The sequence below is a fragment of the Somniosus microcephalus genome, chromosome 14 (assembly GCF_052327205.1).
Source record: "Somniosus microcephalus isolate GS21.2 chromosome 14, FLI_Smic_1.0, whole genome shotgun sequence".
NCBI classification, from domain to species: domain Eukaryota; kingdom Metazoa; phylum Chordata; class Chondrichthyes; order Squaliformes; family Somniosidae; genus Somniosus; species Somniosus microcephalus.
In genome coordinates, this window is record NC_141000.1 from 85,183,148 (window position 1) to 85,198,311 (window position 15,164).

At 43.5% G+C, this 15,164-nt stretch overlaps 1 protein-coding gene across 4 annotated transcripts in view; it reads right to left on the reverse strand.

Moving 5' to 3' along the window:
* The window catches only part of LOC147107642 (F-box only protein 40-like), a 39,124-nt gene that overhangs the window by 22,816 nt on the left and 1,144 nt on the right, over positions 1 to 15,164 (reverse strand). For 2 of the 4 annotated variants that reach the window (XM_086006843.1, XM_086006845.1), the window contains exons 1-2: positions 8,586 to 8,630; positions 892 to 1,002 (exon numbers count right to left, since the gene is read on the reverse strand). The gene's annotated coding sequence lies outside the window, so the exon portion shown is untranslated. Of the gene's footprint in view, positions 1 to 891; positions 1,003 to 8,585; positions 8,669 to 13,725; positions 13,816 to 15,164 lie in introns of those variants that run through there. The other 2 variants (XM_086006844.1, XM_086006842.1) reach the window with 2 other exon arrangements.

The following is a 15,164-nucleotide window of genomic DNA, read 5'->3' on the forward strand; positions in this document are numbered from 1 at the left end:
ACAGTTGGATTTAAAAACTTGTAAGCTAAAGAAATCTGTATATGTATTAAAAATGCAGTAACCAACATTTTCTTTGCTCTGAAACTCACCATGTGCAACATGGCATCCTTGACACCACTTCTGCAGCTGTCATCTTTTCACAAACATCAGACCAGATTCACGACACGCCACACTTACCTGGCGTGTTGTCCGGACGGCGTAAAACCCAACCCAGAAGCTGGAAAATCGAAAAAGACCCTAAAAATTGCTCACAAGTACCTGTTAATAGGCAGTTAATTGCCTTTAATCCGTTTCCCACTGCTAGGTATCGGGTCCATTCGCAAATCAGGGACCCGACACGTGGGAAGGTTGTGTGGAGGCGGGATGACGGCGGGTTCGGAACCTGCCATCAATCAAAACGACTTTAACCTCGAACCCGCCTCCAAACCTGCCCTCTGAGCACTGGCAAAATCGCAGCCAGAGCCTTCAGATTTCTATAAGTTACTTTAAAACTTGTAAAAGAGGGGAAAACTGCACCTCATCTGACTAGGCTGGATTTTATTTTATATGCCCATGGTGAAAGGAAATATTCATGCAGACAAACTGGCCAGAATTATGTTTGCCTTTAAAACCTTAATTTTCACAAGATAATCAGAGATGAGGAACAACATTTGGCCCATTTTCATATATTCATCCAAAAAGATGTTAAAATCTCTTCATCCAATATTCCAGTGTTTTCACCTCCACCACTCTAACTAGGAATCCATTCCATGTGTTGATGACTCTTTGTATAAAGAATAACTTCTTGGTATTAGTCCTAAATTTGCCTTTTTACTAATTTTACTCTTGCAATTTAATTTAAAGTTTTTTCCCCAAATTTAGCTTTTCCATAATGTTTACTGTCTTGTATACCTCAAAAAGGTCATCAGCAGTTGTGTTTTCCTTCCAAACTTTTTCACTGCATTCTGGCCTACTTATCTCTCATCTTTCTCATTTCCAGAAATACATTCAAAGTATAATTATCTGTGGCACATAAAATGAGAATATAATTTATCTTAAACCAGTTGAGAATGGCATAGAATTCAAGGCTCTTATGACAGAAACCATGTAGTAAGTATTTAGGCCGAGAAGCTTCATGGTTTCTTCAGACGTCCTACTCACAACCGGATGGATCTAGGAGAGGGAATAGCAAAAAAAATTGGGTTTGTTTTATGGGGAAATTAGTTGTCCTTAGCAAAATAACATAATCTAATCCATGTCTATTCTCACGACAGGCACAGAGGGCCAGATTTTCAGTGTGCCGTGAGGTGGGCTTTCAGGCGTGCGGGGGGCAAAAATCCCGAGTTCGGGGGTCCCGACACCATCCCGCCCAAAACCCGCCTCCACGTAAGTTTCAAGGGAGGCGGGTACCCGCCCCGCACTGGGACCCGCTGACCCGAGGCAGGAAGGGATTAGTGCCAATTAACTGCCTGTTAACAGGTAGTTAACAGGCAGTTTTTAGCCTAATCCCTATTTTGAGGGATGTCATATGGGATTCCCGGCGGCTCCAAACCACGCCAGGTTAAAGCAGGCGGGCCGTCAGGTTGAAGGACTTGGAGGGGTCGCGATGTCGGTGTTCAGGTGAGTGATGGGTGCATGAGTGCAAAGGTAAGTGTGTTTGGTGTGTCTAAAGTGTGTAAAGAAGTTTTACTTACCTGTACTTACCTTAACAGCCTTTCTTCCTCTAGGCTGCGGGAGTCCATCACTCAGCTGGAACTGAAAGCTGAACGACTGCGATCTGTCAAAAGTGACAGCCTTCAGCTTTCAGTCCCGGTGACAGTTCTAACTGAGTCTGCGTGGAAGGACTCAGGTTAGAAGTCAGACTGTCAGTGTTTGACAGCTTCAAACAGCTGTGAAACACTGATGTTTCATCTGTCAAAAACTCTTGACAGATGAAATTTCAGTCTGAGACATCACCTGTTGCTGGGTGGCCCTTAATTGGCCTGCTGAGCCTGCTGGGCGGGCTCAACAAGGTCAATCAAGGGAAAATCGCGTCAATTGGCTGGACATCGATGGAGGCGGGACTAAAACCCAAAAGTTGTAGTCCCGCCTCCTTCCCGACAGCTTAAGGAAAATCCAGCCCAGAATCTCTGTTCAGATGTGTAATCATTTTTGGTTCAGCAAATTTTAGTCTCAATGTAAGGAGCGAGGAGTCTGCCATGCACACTCAATGCTTAAAACAGTAAAGGATTAAAAAATAAGCTACTACAAAGGTACAAACCGTTCGAAGCACTGGCCTTTGCAGCTGAAAAGTCAATGGTGTTTCCTGGAGTTTCCAAGACAAGGACTCGTTACTGTTAACTGTATAAGCTACAGTGGCCCCAATATTTAGAGGGAGGCGGGGAAAGCCGAAAACGGCTGAAGAACCCAGCAAGGCCACAAGAAGTGCTGGAAAAGGCACTTACCTTGTGGAGCGGGCAGCTCCTGCCTCCCTTTCACTGCCGGAATTCCCGACCCCAGGGAAACCTGTGGAGCAGCAGAGATTTTTTAAACGGGCTCCCAATTGCACTGTGGGAGCCCGATTTAAATACGTTAATGACAGACCCGCCGTCATTAAAATGACAATGGGCATGTGTACAGCAGGTATGGGTCATGTTTCACACATTTGATGGTTTAACCCGCCCACCATCAACCCTCTTACGCCCGCCGTGGGGGGGGGGTTAAAATCGAGGCCAATGGGTCAGAGAGCAAGAGTGAGAGAAAAGGAGTATAAGAACTAGGAGCAGGAGTAGGCCATTCGGCCCCTCGAGCCTGCTCCGCCATTCAATAAGATCATGGCTGATCTTCTACCTCTATTCCACTTTCCTGCACTATACCCATATCCCTCGATTCCCTTAATATCCAAAAATCTATCAATCTCTGTCTTGAATATACTCAATGACTGAGCCTCCACAGCCCTCTGGGGAAGAGAATTCCAAAGATTCACCACCCTCTGAATGAAGACATTTCTCCTCATCTCAGTCCTAAATGGCCGACCTCTTATTCTGAGACTGTGACCCTGGTTCTAGACTCCCCAGCCAGGGGAAACATCCTCCCTGCATCTACCCTGTCAAGCCCTGTAAGAATTTTGTATGTTTCAATGAGATCACCTCTCATTCTTCTAAACTCTGGAGAATATAGGCCTAGTCTACTCAATCTCTCCTCATAGGACAATACCCCCATCCCAGGAATCAGTCCGGTGAACCTTTGTTGCACTCCCTGTATGGCAAGTATATCCTTCCTTAGGTAAGGAGACCAAAACTGTACACAATACTCCAGGTGTGGTCTCACCAGGGCCCTATATAATTGCAGTAAGACGTCTTTACTCTTATACTCAAATCCTCTTGTAATAAAGGCCAACATACCATTTGCTTTCTTAATTGCTTGCTGTACCTGCATGTTAACTTTCAGTGATTTGTGTACAAGGACACCCAGGTCCCTCTGAACACCAACATTTCCCAATCTCTCATCATTTAAAAAATACTCTGCTGTTCTATTTTTCCTACCAAAGTGGATAACTTCACATTTCTCCACATTATATTCCATTTGCCATGTTCTTGCCCACTCACTTAGCCTGTCTATATCCCCTTGAAGCCTCTTTGCATCCTCCTCACAACTTACATCCCCACCTAGCTTTGTATCATCAGCAAACTTGGATATATTACATTTGGTCCCCTCATCCAAATCATTGATATAGATTGTGAATAGCTGAGGCCCAAGCACTGATCCTTGCGGTACCCCATTAGTTACAGCCTGCCAACCCGAAAATTACTCGTTTATTCCTACTCTCTGTTTTCTGTCCATTAACCAATCCTCAATCCATGCTAGTATATTATCCCCAATCCCATAAGCCCTAATTTTGTTTAATAACCTCTTGTGTGGCACCTTATTGAATGCCTTCTGAAAATCCAAATACACCGCATCCACTGGTTCCCCCTTATATATTCTGCTAGTTACAACCTCAAAAAACTCTAACGGGTTCATGAAACACGATCTCCCTTTCATAAATCCGTGTTGACTCTACCCAATCCTATTATTATTTTCTAAGAGCCCTGCTACCACGTCCTTAATAATAAATTCTAGCATTTTCCCTGCTACTGATGTCAGGCTAACTGGTCTGTAGTTCCCCGTTTTCTCTCTCCCTCCTTTCTTAAATAGTGGGGTTACATTTGCTACCTTCCAATCCGCGGGAACCGTTCTAGAATCACTGGAATTTTGGAAGATGACAACCAATGCATCCACTTTCTCTATAGCCACCTTTTTCAAAACCCTAGGATGTAGGCCATCAAGTCCAGGGGATTTATCAGCTTTCAGTCCCATTAATTTCTCCAGTACTTTTTTTTTACTAATTCTAATTTCTTTCAGTTCCTCATTCTCGCTAGAGCCTTGGTTCTCCACTATTTCCAGGAGGTTGTTTGTGTCTTCTTCCGTGAAGGCAGACACAAAGTATTTGTTTAATTTCTCTGCCATTTCCTTATCCCCCATTATAATTTCTCCTGTCTCAGCCTATAAGGGCCCCTCATTTACTTTCGCTAATCTTTTTCTTTTTACATACCTATAGAAGCTTTTACAGTCTGTTTTTATGTCTCTCACTAGTTTACTCTCATATTCTATGTTCCCTTTCTTTATCAATTTCTTGGTCCTCCTTTGCTGAATTCTAAAATCCTCCCAATCCTCAAGCTTATTGCTCTTTTTGGCAACATTATAAGCCTCTTCCTTTGATCTAATACTATCTTTAACTTCTCTTGTTAGCCACGTTTGAACCACTTTTCCTGTAGAGTTTTTGTGCCTTAAAAGGAATGTATATTTGTTATAAATGATGTATTAATTCTTTAAATGCTAGCCATTGCTTGTCGACCATCGTACCTTTTAATGTAGTTTCCCAATCTACCTTAGCCAACTCGCCCCTCATACCTACATAGTTTGCTTTGTTTAGATTTAAGACCCTAGTTTCGGATTTAACTAAATCACTTTCAAACTTTATGGCCCGGATTTTCCGATCGGAGGCTTCCAGCGTGCGGATGCCTCCGATCTGGAAAAAATCTACGAACTTACCTGCCGGCTTCGTAGGTCCCAACACTTCCACTCCTGGGCCTCTCCGGGTGCGCTCGCGCAGAGGCCGAGGTATCCCAGGGGCGCAGACGGTTCGCAAGCGTCCCTGGGATCATGTGGGCCATGGGGAACCAATGGAAGAAGGGAATCCCCCTTCACACTTTTGACAGGTCTCTCCGGATAGACTTGTCAAAAGTATGAATGGGGATCACTCAAAAAACACAGTAAAACATTAAATAATTTTTTTTTAAATCACGTATTTAAAATTAGTTAAAATTACATTAAATTAAATATTTTGGACAAAAATTTAATTTTTTGAAAAAAATTAAAGTTTTTTACGGGGCTAAAAATAAACTTATCTTTTTAAAAGTATTTTTAAATTATAAATGAGTGAATTTTTTTTTTACCTTTTTAAACTCTTATGCTGGTAAAAGCAGGCCTTACTGCTTTTACCAGGCGTAAGATTTTTAAAGGTTTTCAGCAGGCGGAGATTGTGCAGAAAGCGGAACTCTCCACCCGCAGAGGCCCTTCTCCAGGGCAGGCGGAGGATTCTTGACAGATCGGAAGTGCCGGTTTTCAGCGCATGAATGAAAGTGCAAATGAGTGATGAGAGGAAGAATATGAGCAAGCGTAGGGGAATGAGAAAGAATGAGAGTAAGAGAGAATGACAAATAGTAAGAAAAGAGCAAATGACAATGACAAAGCAAATGCGAGCGAAAGACAAGTAGAGAAAACGGGCCAGATTTTGCTGGAGTGGGGCATCTCGCAGCGTGTCTGGTTAGTTAGACTTGCTCCTGCATGTTTAGGGTTTAACATTTTTTGCCCACCAAATTGCTGGAAGTACAAACTGATAACAGTGCAGCGAGGGCAACAGGGCATCTGAGACCTTGGTGAACAATGGGACAAACGGTGTATCTCCTTAACCAATTAGATTGAAGGATTGAGAAATAAACAGAGGAAGGACTGAAAGGAGGGTGAATTAGAGTGGGTGAATTCAATGTCAAATCAGGTGCAGAAAGAGGAAAAGAAAGATTGGATTAAGAGAGACAGAAAAAGAGAGGCAGAAAGTAAAAGAAAAATCATAAATTAAAATTTGACATTTTTATAATCTAAAACAATTCACAACCTGAAGGATTGAGACTCCACACTTATAATTGTTTACTTTCTGGGCAAGAGAAGTTGATTAGCAGTCATTAACAATTATTATGTTGTTAAAAGGGTAATTACAAGACTTAACTTTCTATGTTGAGTTTAATAGCCAATTAATTTGCAAATGCAGTAACTTCCTGAAAATCACAGCGAAGTTATGCGCGAGGTGAGTTTTCGTGAAGCTAATGGTGGAGCGGCGCAAATTGGCCAGCAACTTGTGGCAATTCACAACTCACAGGGTATCTCTTCCTCGCTACAAGTTGCTGACCGATTTGTGTAGTTCAGACGCCGTTATTTTTTCAGAAAAATCTGGCCGTGTGAGGAGAAAAAAAGATTGAGAAAGAGAAGCAATGAAAAAGTCATGAAATGAGGGCAAGATGAGAAAGATGAAATCAGAGAAGGTGATAAGAAGGATGAGAGAACTAGAAAGAGAATGAATAAAAGGCAATGAGAGATAATGAAAAAGAGAATAAATGAAAAATAATAAAAGATAAAGTTAGAGAAAGAATCAATGGGAAAAAGAGAAAAGAATTAGAAAGGAGGGAATGAGAGTGAGAATGAGCAAGAGGTAGAAATGAGTATTAGAGGGTATATAATACAGATTTTAAGTAAAATACTGGAAACTAAGTAGCCTGGATTTTCCTCCTCGCTGCCTGATTCTTGGGCAGTATTTCAATGGTTGTGGATCCTTTACACCAGATCCTTGCCCATTTTACCCCATCTAATTTGTCGTCGTCATTTGTGGCCGACAGCAGAAGCACCCTCCCTAAAATGAGGTAATGATAGGATAACATCATATGTCACATTTACCATCATTATCACCTGATTTACACCGACCATCAAGCACACCTATATGAAACAGACTTCCAGCATTACTAGGTGCAAAGGAAAAAGCAGAAGTTGATCTAAATGGCCGAGCAGCTACTTTAAAAAGGATTCACAGAAAGTTTATTTCTCAGCCAATTATCACCTCTGGTAACTGATTTACCATCTATCTTTGTACCTTCAACTTCGACTTCCTCACAGCCTGCTTCTCAATTCTAAAGACAGCCCAATAGACCTTCCATTCGTTACTCCTCCTCTTCTTCCTCTTAAAAAGAAAAGAGGGCGGGCAGGCTGGTCAGGCAGCACAGAAGGCACAGAGCACCCACCTGCCAATACACCACACCAAAGAAGATAGACTGAGACAGTCCTACTTTCATTTCAAAATCAATGCTTGCAACTGCATGGCCACTGATCTGTGGGAAAGTAGGTTTAGCAGTCCTAATGAGATCAGTGAAGCCCCGAGATATATTTATCTGTATCCCAGTCTCAATTGCTTGGAGGCTGGAAGAGAGAATTTGCTCCAATTTGGCACCTTAAACCCCTAGCCCCTTTAAGCTGCTACAGGAATTTAAACCCTGCAGCAGGAAGCAATTTCCCACCCCCAAATTGACAAGTTTCCAATGAAAGGCATTGACAATGCTCAGAGTTTGCCCACAATATTCAAAGTGAAAACTTCAATATGGTTTGTGCTAATGTAGGTGGGCATAGTGAAGTTTTCCCCTTTTGCCAAGGTTCTGGCAATTGTGCTACTGAGGAAAACCTAGGCTAGCATACCAAATCACATTAATAATCAAAATGTCTTGCATGCAATACTTGTGGTTAGTGAGAATATCAATTAGTGAAAATATTCTTTAATATACTAGATTTAAAACTTTTTTAATCAGTATGCAATTTCTTTCTTCAGCTTTGAAAGCATGGTCACTCCTGCTTTAGTTAAAGCCCTAGTAAACATGAGCACTGCTCCTTATTTGTTTCATGCAACATTTCATCGCCTAATGCGGAGCTTTCTAACCATATTTTAGGAGCTATTGTGGGTTGTTACAGATTTATTTCCATTATACAAGACACTGCAGTGAAAAGCTCTAAACTATGAGAATCCACCTGACACATAAGGCTTCAAGGATTAAAGGGTCTTAAAATGAAATTTTCATAAGTGCCAATCAAGAAAAGGAGCAAAACGTCCACTTTTGGAGTACTGCACCTTGAATTCTTGGTGAATTTATACACATGCACAAATGCATATACATATTTTGTATCTATGCCTTTGAAGAGGGCATTTAAAAAAGAGATATAGCATTACAAATCTTTTTATTTTTCAAAACAGGGTTTCACCAACTTGCAGACTATCTTTGATAAGGGCTTCATACACCATTATGGGTCCAGTTGTGTTTTGTTATTGAGGTTTTTCTGGATCACAAGATCCATTCACTCTAACAGTATTCACAGACCACTCAATGCTTTTGCTGAATGATCAACTTAATATGTAGCACACGTCTTTAAGGCTAACCTTCACAGAAACAAAATGAGAGTTAAAGCAGTGCTGGAAACAAATCCAAACTTACTTTTAATGATACCGAGAACAATTTTGTTGTTGAGTTTAGTCCTCCCTGCTCAGATCTGAATAATGCACATGCCCAGCTCACGAAGAGGTCACATTTATATTTAGATAAATGTGTTTGGTATTAAAAATAAACCGAATTCAAGCTTCTGGAATGAGGTAAGTGATATTTGGGATCCTACCAGGCCAACAAGCAATTAATGCCCAAAACATTGCTATTTCTTATCTTGTTAAATTACGAAGTCTTCTCAGTAATTACCCAACATATTGAATAAGAAATTTCTCCCACTTAAGTTAAAGATCAGTGCAGGTTCAGAGTGATTTTTGCATTTCAAGTAACAATACCGCAGGCGTTAGGCAATGAAATATCAAACTCTCAGAACAACAATTTTTTCCAAAAGCATTATGCAGTACCGCTACCATATATACAAAGAGCTGATTATGGAAAAGTATTTTCATTTTGGTTGTTTAGCTGTGAGAGCCCAGATCTGATCCCCAGCTTCTGCAATGCTTTGAGCTAGTTACAGGAGTAGATAACAGGATCACTGAAAGTGAAAGCATTGCATAGCGACTCAAATCAATCCAGTATTGTGTAGAATTGAATTTACATTCCTAATTGCTTGCTGGTGGCGAGTTCAAATCCCACCACGGCAGCTGGGGAATTTAAATTCAGTTAAGTAAAACAAAAAGCATGAACTACCAGGTTATAAAAACCCATTGGTTCATTAATGTCCTTTAGGGAATGAAATCTGTCGTCCTTACCCAGTCTGGCCTATATGTGACTCTTAACTGTCCTCAGTAACAAACCGCTTCGAAAAACAATAGTAATAAAACCGGACGGATCACCCGGCATCTAGGCACCGGATTCGGACACGACAAAAGCACACCTGCAAAGTTTTCCTCACTAACATCTGGGGACTAGTGCCAAAATTGGGACTAGTCAAGCAACAGCCTGACATAGTCATACTCACAGAATTATACCTTTCAGCCAACGTCCCAGACTCCAACAACACTATCCCCACCGGCAGGACAGAGCCACCAGAGATGGTGGCACAATGGGATAGAGTCAGAAGGGGAGTGGCCCCTGGGAGTCCTCAACACTGAGTCCGGACCCCTTGAAGTCTCACTAGGTCAAACATGTGCAAGGAAACCTCCTGCTGATTACCACCGACTGCACTCCCTCAGCTGATAAGTACTCCTCCATGTTGTACACCACCTGGAAGAAGCACTGAGGGTAGCAAGGGCACAGAATGTATTCTTGGTGGGGGACTTCAATGTTCAGATTATTATCTGAACGGCAATAGATTGGGAAAAGGGAAAGTGCAACGAGACCTGGGTGTCCTTGTGCACCAGTCGCTGAAGATAAGCATGCAGGTGCAGCAGGTGGTTAAGAAGGCAAATGGTATGTTGGCCTTCATAGCGAGAGGATTCGAGTACAGGAGCAAGGATGTCTTGCTGCAGTTGTACAGGGCCTTGGTGAGTCCACATCTTGAGTATTGTGTGCAGTTTTGGTCGCCTTATCTGAGGAAGGATGTTCTTGCCATGGAGGGAGTGCAGCGAAGATTCACCAGACTGATACCCGGGATGGCAGGAATGACGTATGAAGAGAGATTGGGTCAATTGGGTTTGTATTCGCTAGAGTTTAGAATGAGAGGGGATCTCATTGAAACTTATAAAATTCTAACAGGACTAGACAGATTAGATGCAGGAAGGATGTTCCCGATGACGGGGGAGTCCAGAACCAGGGGTCACAGTCTAAGGATAAGGAGTAAGCCATTTAGGACTGAGATGAGGAGGAATTTCTTCACCCAGAGAGTGGTGAACCTGTGGAATTCTCTACCACAGATGGCAGTTGAGGCCAATTCATTAAATATATTCAAGAAGGAGTTGGATATATTTCTTAAGGCTAAAGGGATATGGGGAGAAAGCAGGGACAGGGTACTGAGTTTGGATGATCAGCCATGATCTCATTAAATGGCGGAACAGGCTCGAGGGGCCGAATGGCCTACTCCTGCTCCTATCTTCTATGTTTCTATGTTCATTACCAAGAGTGGCTCGGTAACACCACTACTGTCCTAAAGGACATAGCTGCCAGACTAGGCCTACAGCAGATGGTGGGAGAACCAACACGGGGGTAAAATCTACCTGACATCGTCATCACTAATCTACCTGTCACAGATGCATCTGTCCATGACAGTATTGGTGGGAGTGACCACCGCACAGTCCTTCTGCAGGCGATGTCCCGTCTTCACACTGAGGACACCCTCCATCGTGTTGTGTGGCACTACCACCGTGCTAAATGGGATAGATTCAGAACAGACCTAGCAGCTCAAAACTGGGTATCCATAAGTCACTGTGGGCCATCAGCAGCAGCAGAATTGAAGTCCACCACAATCTGTAACCTCATGGCCAGTCATATTCCTCACTCTATCATTACCATCAAGCCAAAGGACCAACCCGGTTCAATGAGAAGTGTAGAAGAGCATACCAGGAGCAGCACTGGGTGTACTTAAAAATGAGGTGCCAACCTGGTGAAGCTACAACACAGGACTAAAAGCATGCTAAACAGCAGAAGCAGCATGCTATAGAATGAGCTAAGCGATCCCACAACCAACGGATCAGATGAAAGCTCTGCAGTCCAGCCACATCCAGTCGTGAATGGTGGTGGACAATTAAATAACTAACGGGAGGAGGAGGCTCTATGAACATCCCCATCCTCAATGATGGCGGAGCCCAGCACGTGAGTGCAAAAGACAAGGCTGAAGCGTTTGCAACCATCAGAAGTGCCGAGTGGATGACCCATCTCAGCCTCCTCCTGAGGTCCCCACCATCACAGAAGCCAGTCTTCAGCCAATTTGATTCACTCCTCCACGTGATATCAAGAAAGGGCTTAGCGCACTGGATACTGCAAAGGCTATGGGCCCTGACAACATCCCAGCTGTAGTGCTGAAGACTTGTGCTCCAGAACTAGCCGCGACTCTAGCCAAGCTGTTCCTATACAGTTACAACACTGTCTTCTACCCGAGAAAGTGGAAAATTGCCAGGACCACTCGGCTCCAGACCTCATTACAGCCATGGTCCAAAACATGGACAAAAGAGCTGAATTCCAGAGGGGAGGTGAGAGTGACTGCCTCCGACATCAAGGCAGCATTTGACCGAGTGTGGCATCAAGGAGCCCTAGGAAAATTGAAGTCACTGGAAATCAGGGAGATAACTCTCCACTGGCTGGAGTCATACCTAGCACAAAGGAAGATGGTTGTGGTTATTGGAAGTCAATCATCTCAGCCCCACGACATCGCTGCAGGAGTTCCTCAGGGCAGTGTCCTAGACCCAACCATCTTTAGCTGCTTCATCAATGACCTTCTCTCCCATCATAAGGTTAGAAATGGGGATGTTCGCTGATGATTGCACAGTGATCAGTTCCATTTGCAACTCCTCAGATAATGAAGCAGTCCATCCCCGCATGCAGCAAGACCTAGACAACATTCAGGCTTTGGCTGATAAGTGGCAAGTAACATTCGCTCCACACAAGTGCCAGGCAATGACCATCTCCAACAAGTGAGAGTATAACCACCTCCTCTTCAAAATCAAATCAACTTTTATTGTCATTGTTAGTGCACAAGTGCAGTACAACGAAATGTAAGCTCGCGGCTCCCGAGAGTGTACAATTTGGATTGGACACTTAAACATTTCAACATACATTTGTACATATATATTAGCATAAATATGACCATAATAAAGTGCATCGGCAGATGTGCAGGCTTTAGTGTTTATTTGTGGAGTTCAGTAGGATGACAGCCCTGGGAAAGAAGCTGTTCCTAAATCTGGTCGTACGGGTGCGAATGCATCTGTAGCGTCTTCCAGATGGTAGGAGGGCGAACAGACTGTGGCTGGGGTGGGTAGGGTCTTTGATGATGGACCGTGCCCTCCGTAGGCAGCGTTTCTAATATATATGTTCTATGGTCGGTAGCCAGGTGCCGGTAATGCGTTGGGCAGTTTTGACTACCCGCTGCAGGGTTTTCCGGTCATGGGAGCTACAGCTGCCATACCATACCGTGATACAGTTTGTCAGGATGCTCTCTATAGTGCAGCGGTAGAAGTTAGAGAGGATCGGGGATGACAGATTACATCCCTTCAGCCTCCTCAAGAAATATAGGCGCTGCTGGGCCTTCTTCACCAGAGAGGAGGTGTTGAGGGACCAGGAGAGGTCTTCCGTGATGTGGACTCCGAGGAACTTAAAGCTGGCTACCCTTTCCACCTCCGCCCCATTGATGTGGATGGGGGTGTGACTTCCGCCTTTGGACTTCCTGAAGTCCACGATTATTTCCTTTGTTTTCTTGGTGTTAAGGGCATTCAATAGCATTACCATCATCGAATCCCCCACCATCAACATCCTGGGGGTCACCATTGACCAGAAACTTAACTGGACCAGCCACATAAATACTGTGGCCACAAGAGCAGGTCAGAGGCTGGGTATTCTGCAGCGAGTGTCTCACCTCCTGACTCCCCAAAGCCTTTCCACCATCTACAAGGCACAAGTCAGGAGTGTGATGGAATACTCTCCACTTACCTGGATGAGTGCAGCTCCAACAACACTCAAGAAGCTCGACACCATCCAGGACAAAGCAGCCCGTTTGATTGGCACCCCATCCACCACCTTAAACATTCACTCCCTCCACCACCGGCGCACTGTGGCTGCACTGTGTACCATCTACAAAATGCACTGCAGCAACTCGCCAAGGCTTCTTCGGCAGCACCTGCCAATCCCGCGACCTCTTCCACCTAGAAGGACAAGGGCAGCAGGCACATGGGAACACCCTCCAAGCCACACATCATCCTGACTTGGAAATATATCGCTGTTCCTTCATCGTTGCTGAGTCAAAATCCTGGAACTCCCTCCCTAACAGCACTGTGGGAGTACCTTCACAACAAGGACAGCAGCGGTTCAAGGAGGCGGCTCACCACCACCTTCTCAAGGGCAATTAGGGATGGGCAATAAATGCTGGCCTAGCCAACAATGCCCAGATTCCAAGAACTAATAAAAAAAAGTTATTAGCAGACAAATACTCTTTTACATTATAATACAGATGTTTTACACATATTTACTTTCACTTAACATTTACCACCATTAATTATTTCCATACCTGTTCACTGGCCTCTTGCACACTCATCTTCTTGTTCTTCAGATTAACAATATCTTCATTTATTTCCCTCAGTAGCGTCATCAACACAAGCTGTAGAAAAGAAACTAGGCCAAGTACAGGTTACATGTAAACTAGAAAGGGCAGATTACTTGCTTCTGCTATATCATAAATAGAATTCTGTTGGTCCTAAGCCAACTCCCTTTTTATATAGATTAGTTAGGAGGACACCCTCAAAGCCTCCTTGAAAAAGTGCAACATCCCCACCATCACCTGGGAATCCCTGGCCCAAGATGCACAAAGTGGAGGAGAAGCATCCGGGAAGACGCCGAACACCTCGAGGCTTCTGCTTGCAGAGACAAGTGCTGACAGACTTGCTGTGCATTTTCCAACATTCCCATTTCATATTTTCAGTAGTCAGTTTTCTTTCTGGGGTAGAGAATTCCAAAGATTCACCACCCTGTGTGTGAAGAAATTTCTTTTCATCTCAGTCCTGAATGGCCTACCCTTTATCCTGAGGCTGTGGCCACTGGTTCTAGACTCCCCAGCAAAGGGAAACATCCTCCCTGCATCTACCCTGACAAGCCCTGTAATAATTTTGTATGGTTCAATGAGATCCCCTCTCATTCTTCTGAATTCAAGAGAATACAGGCCTAGTTTACTCAATCTCTTCTCATACGACAGTCCCGCCATCCCAGGAATCAATCTCGTGAACCTTCGTTGCAATCCATGCTAGTATATTACCCCCAATTCCATGTGCCCTAATTTTGTTCACAAACCTCTTGTGTGGGACCTTATCGAAGGCCTTCTGAAAATCCAGATACACCACATCTACCGGTTCCCCTTTGTCTACTCCAGTAGTTACCTCCTCAAAGAACTCCAATAGGTTTGTCAAACAGGATTTCCCTTTCATAAATCCATGTTGACTCTGCCCAATCTTGCTATTAGTTTCTAAGTGCCCAGTTATTGCATCCTTTATAATAGATTCCAGCATTTTCCCAACTACTGATGTGAGGCTAACAGGTCTGTAGTTCCCTGTTTTCTCTCTCCCTCCTTTCTTAAATAGCGGGGTTACATTTGCTATCCTCCAATCTGCAGGAACCGTTCCAGAATTTTGGAAGATGACAACCAATGCATCCACTATCCCAATGGCCACCTCTTTCAAAACCCTAGGATGTAGATCATCCGGTCCTTGGGATTTATCGACTTTTAGTCCCATTAATTTTGTTAGTACTGTTTTTTTACTAATAATAATTTCTTTAAGTTCCTCATTCTGATGAACTCTGCCTCAACTATGGTTTGGACATCCTAACCATTCTCTGTGTAAAAAATGTTTTTCTTACCACTTCATTAGTTCTTTTTGTGACTATCTTAAATTTGTGCCCTTGTTACTGTCTTGCCAACCAGTACAAGTATTTACCTTACCATAATCGTGAAGTGCT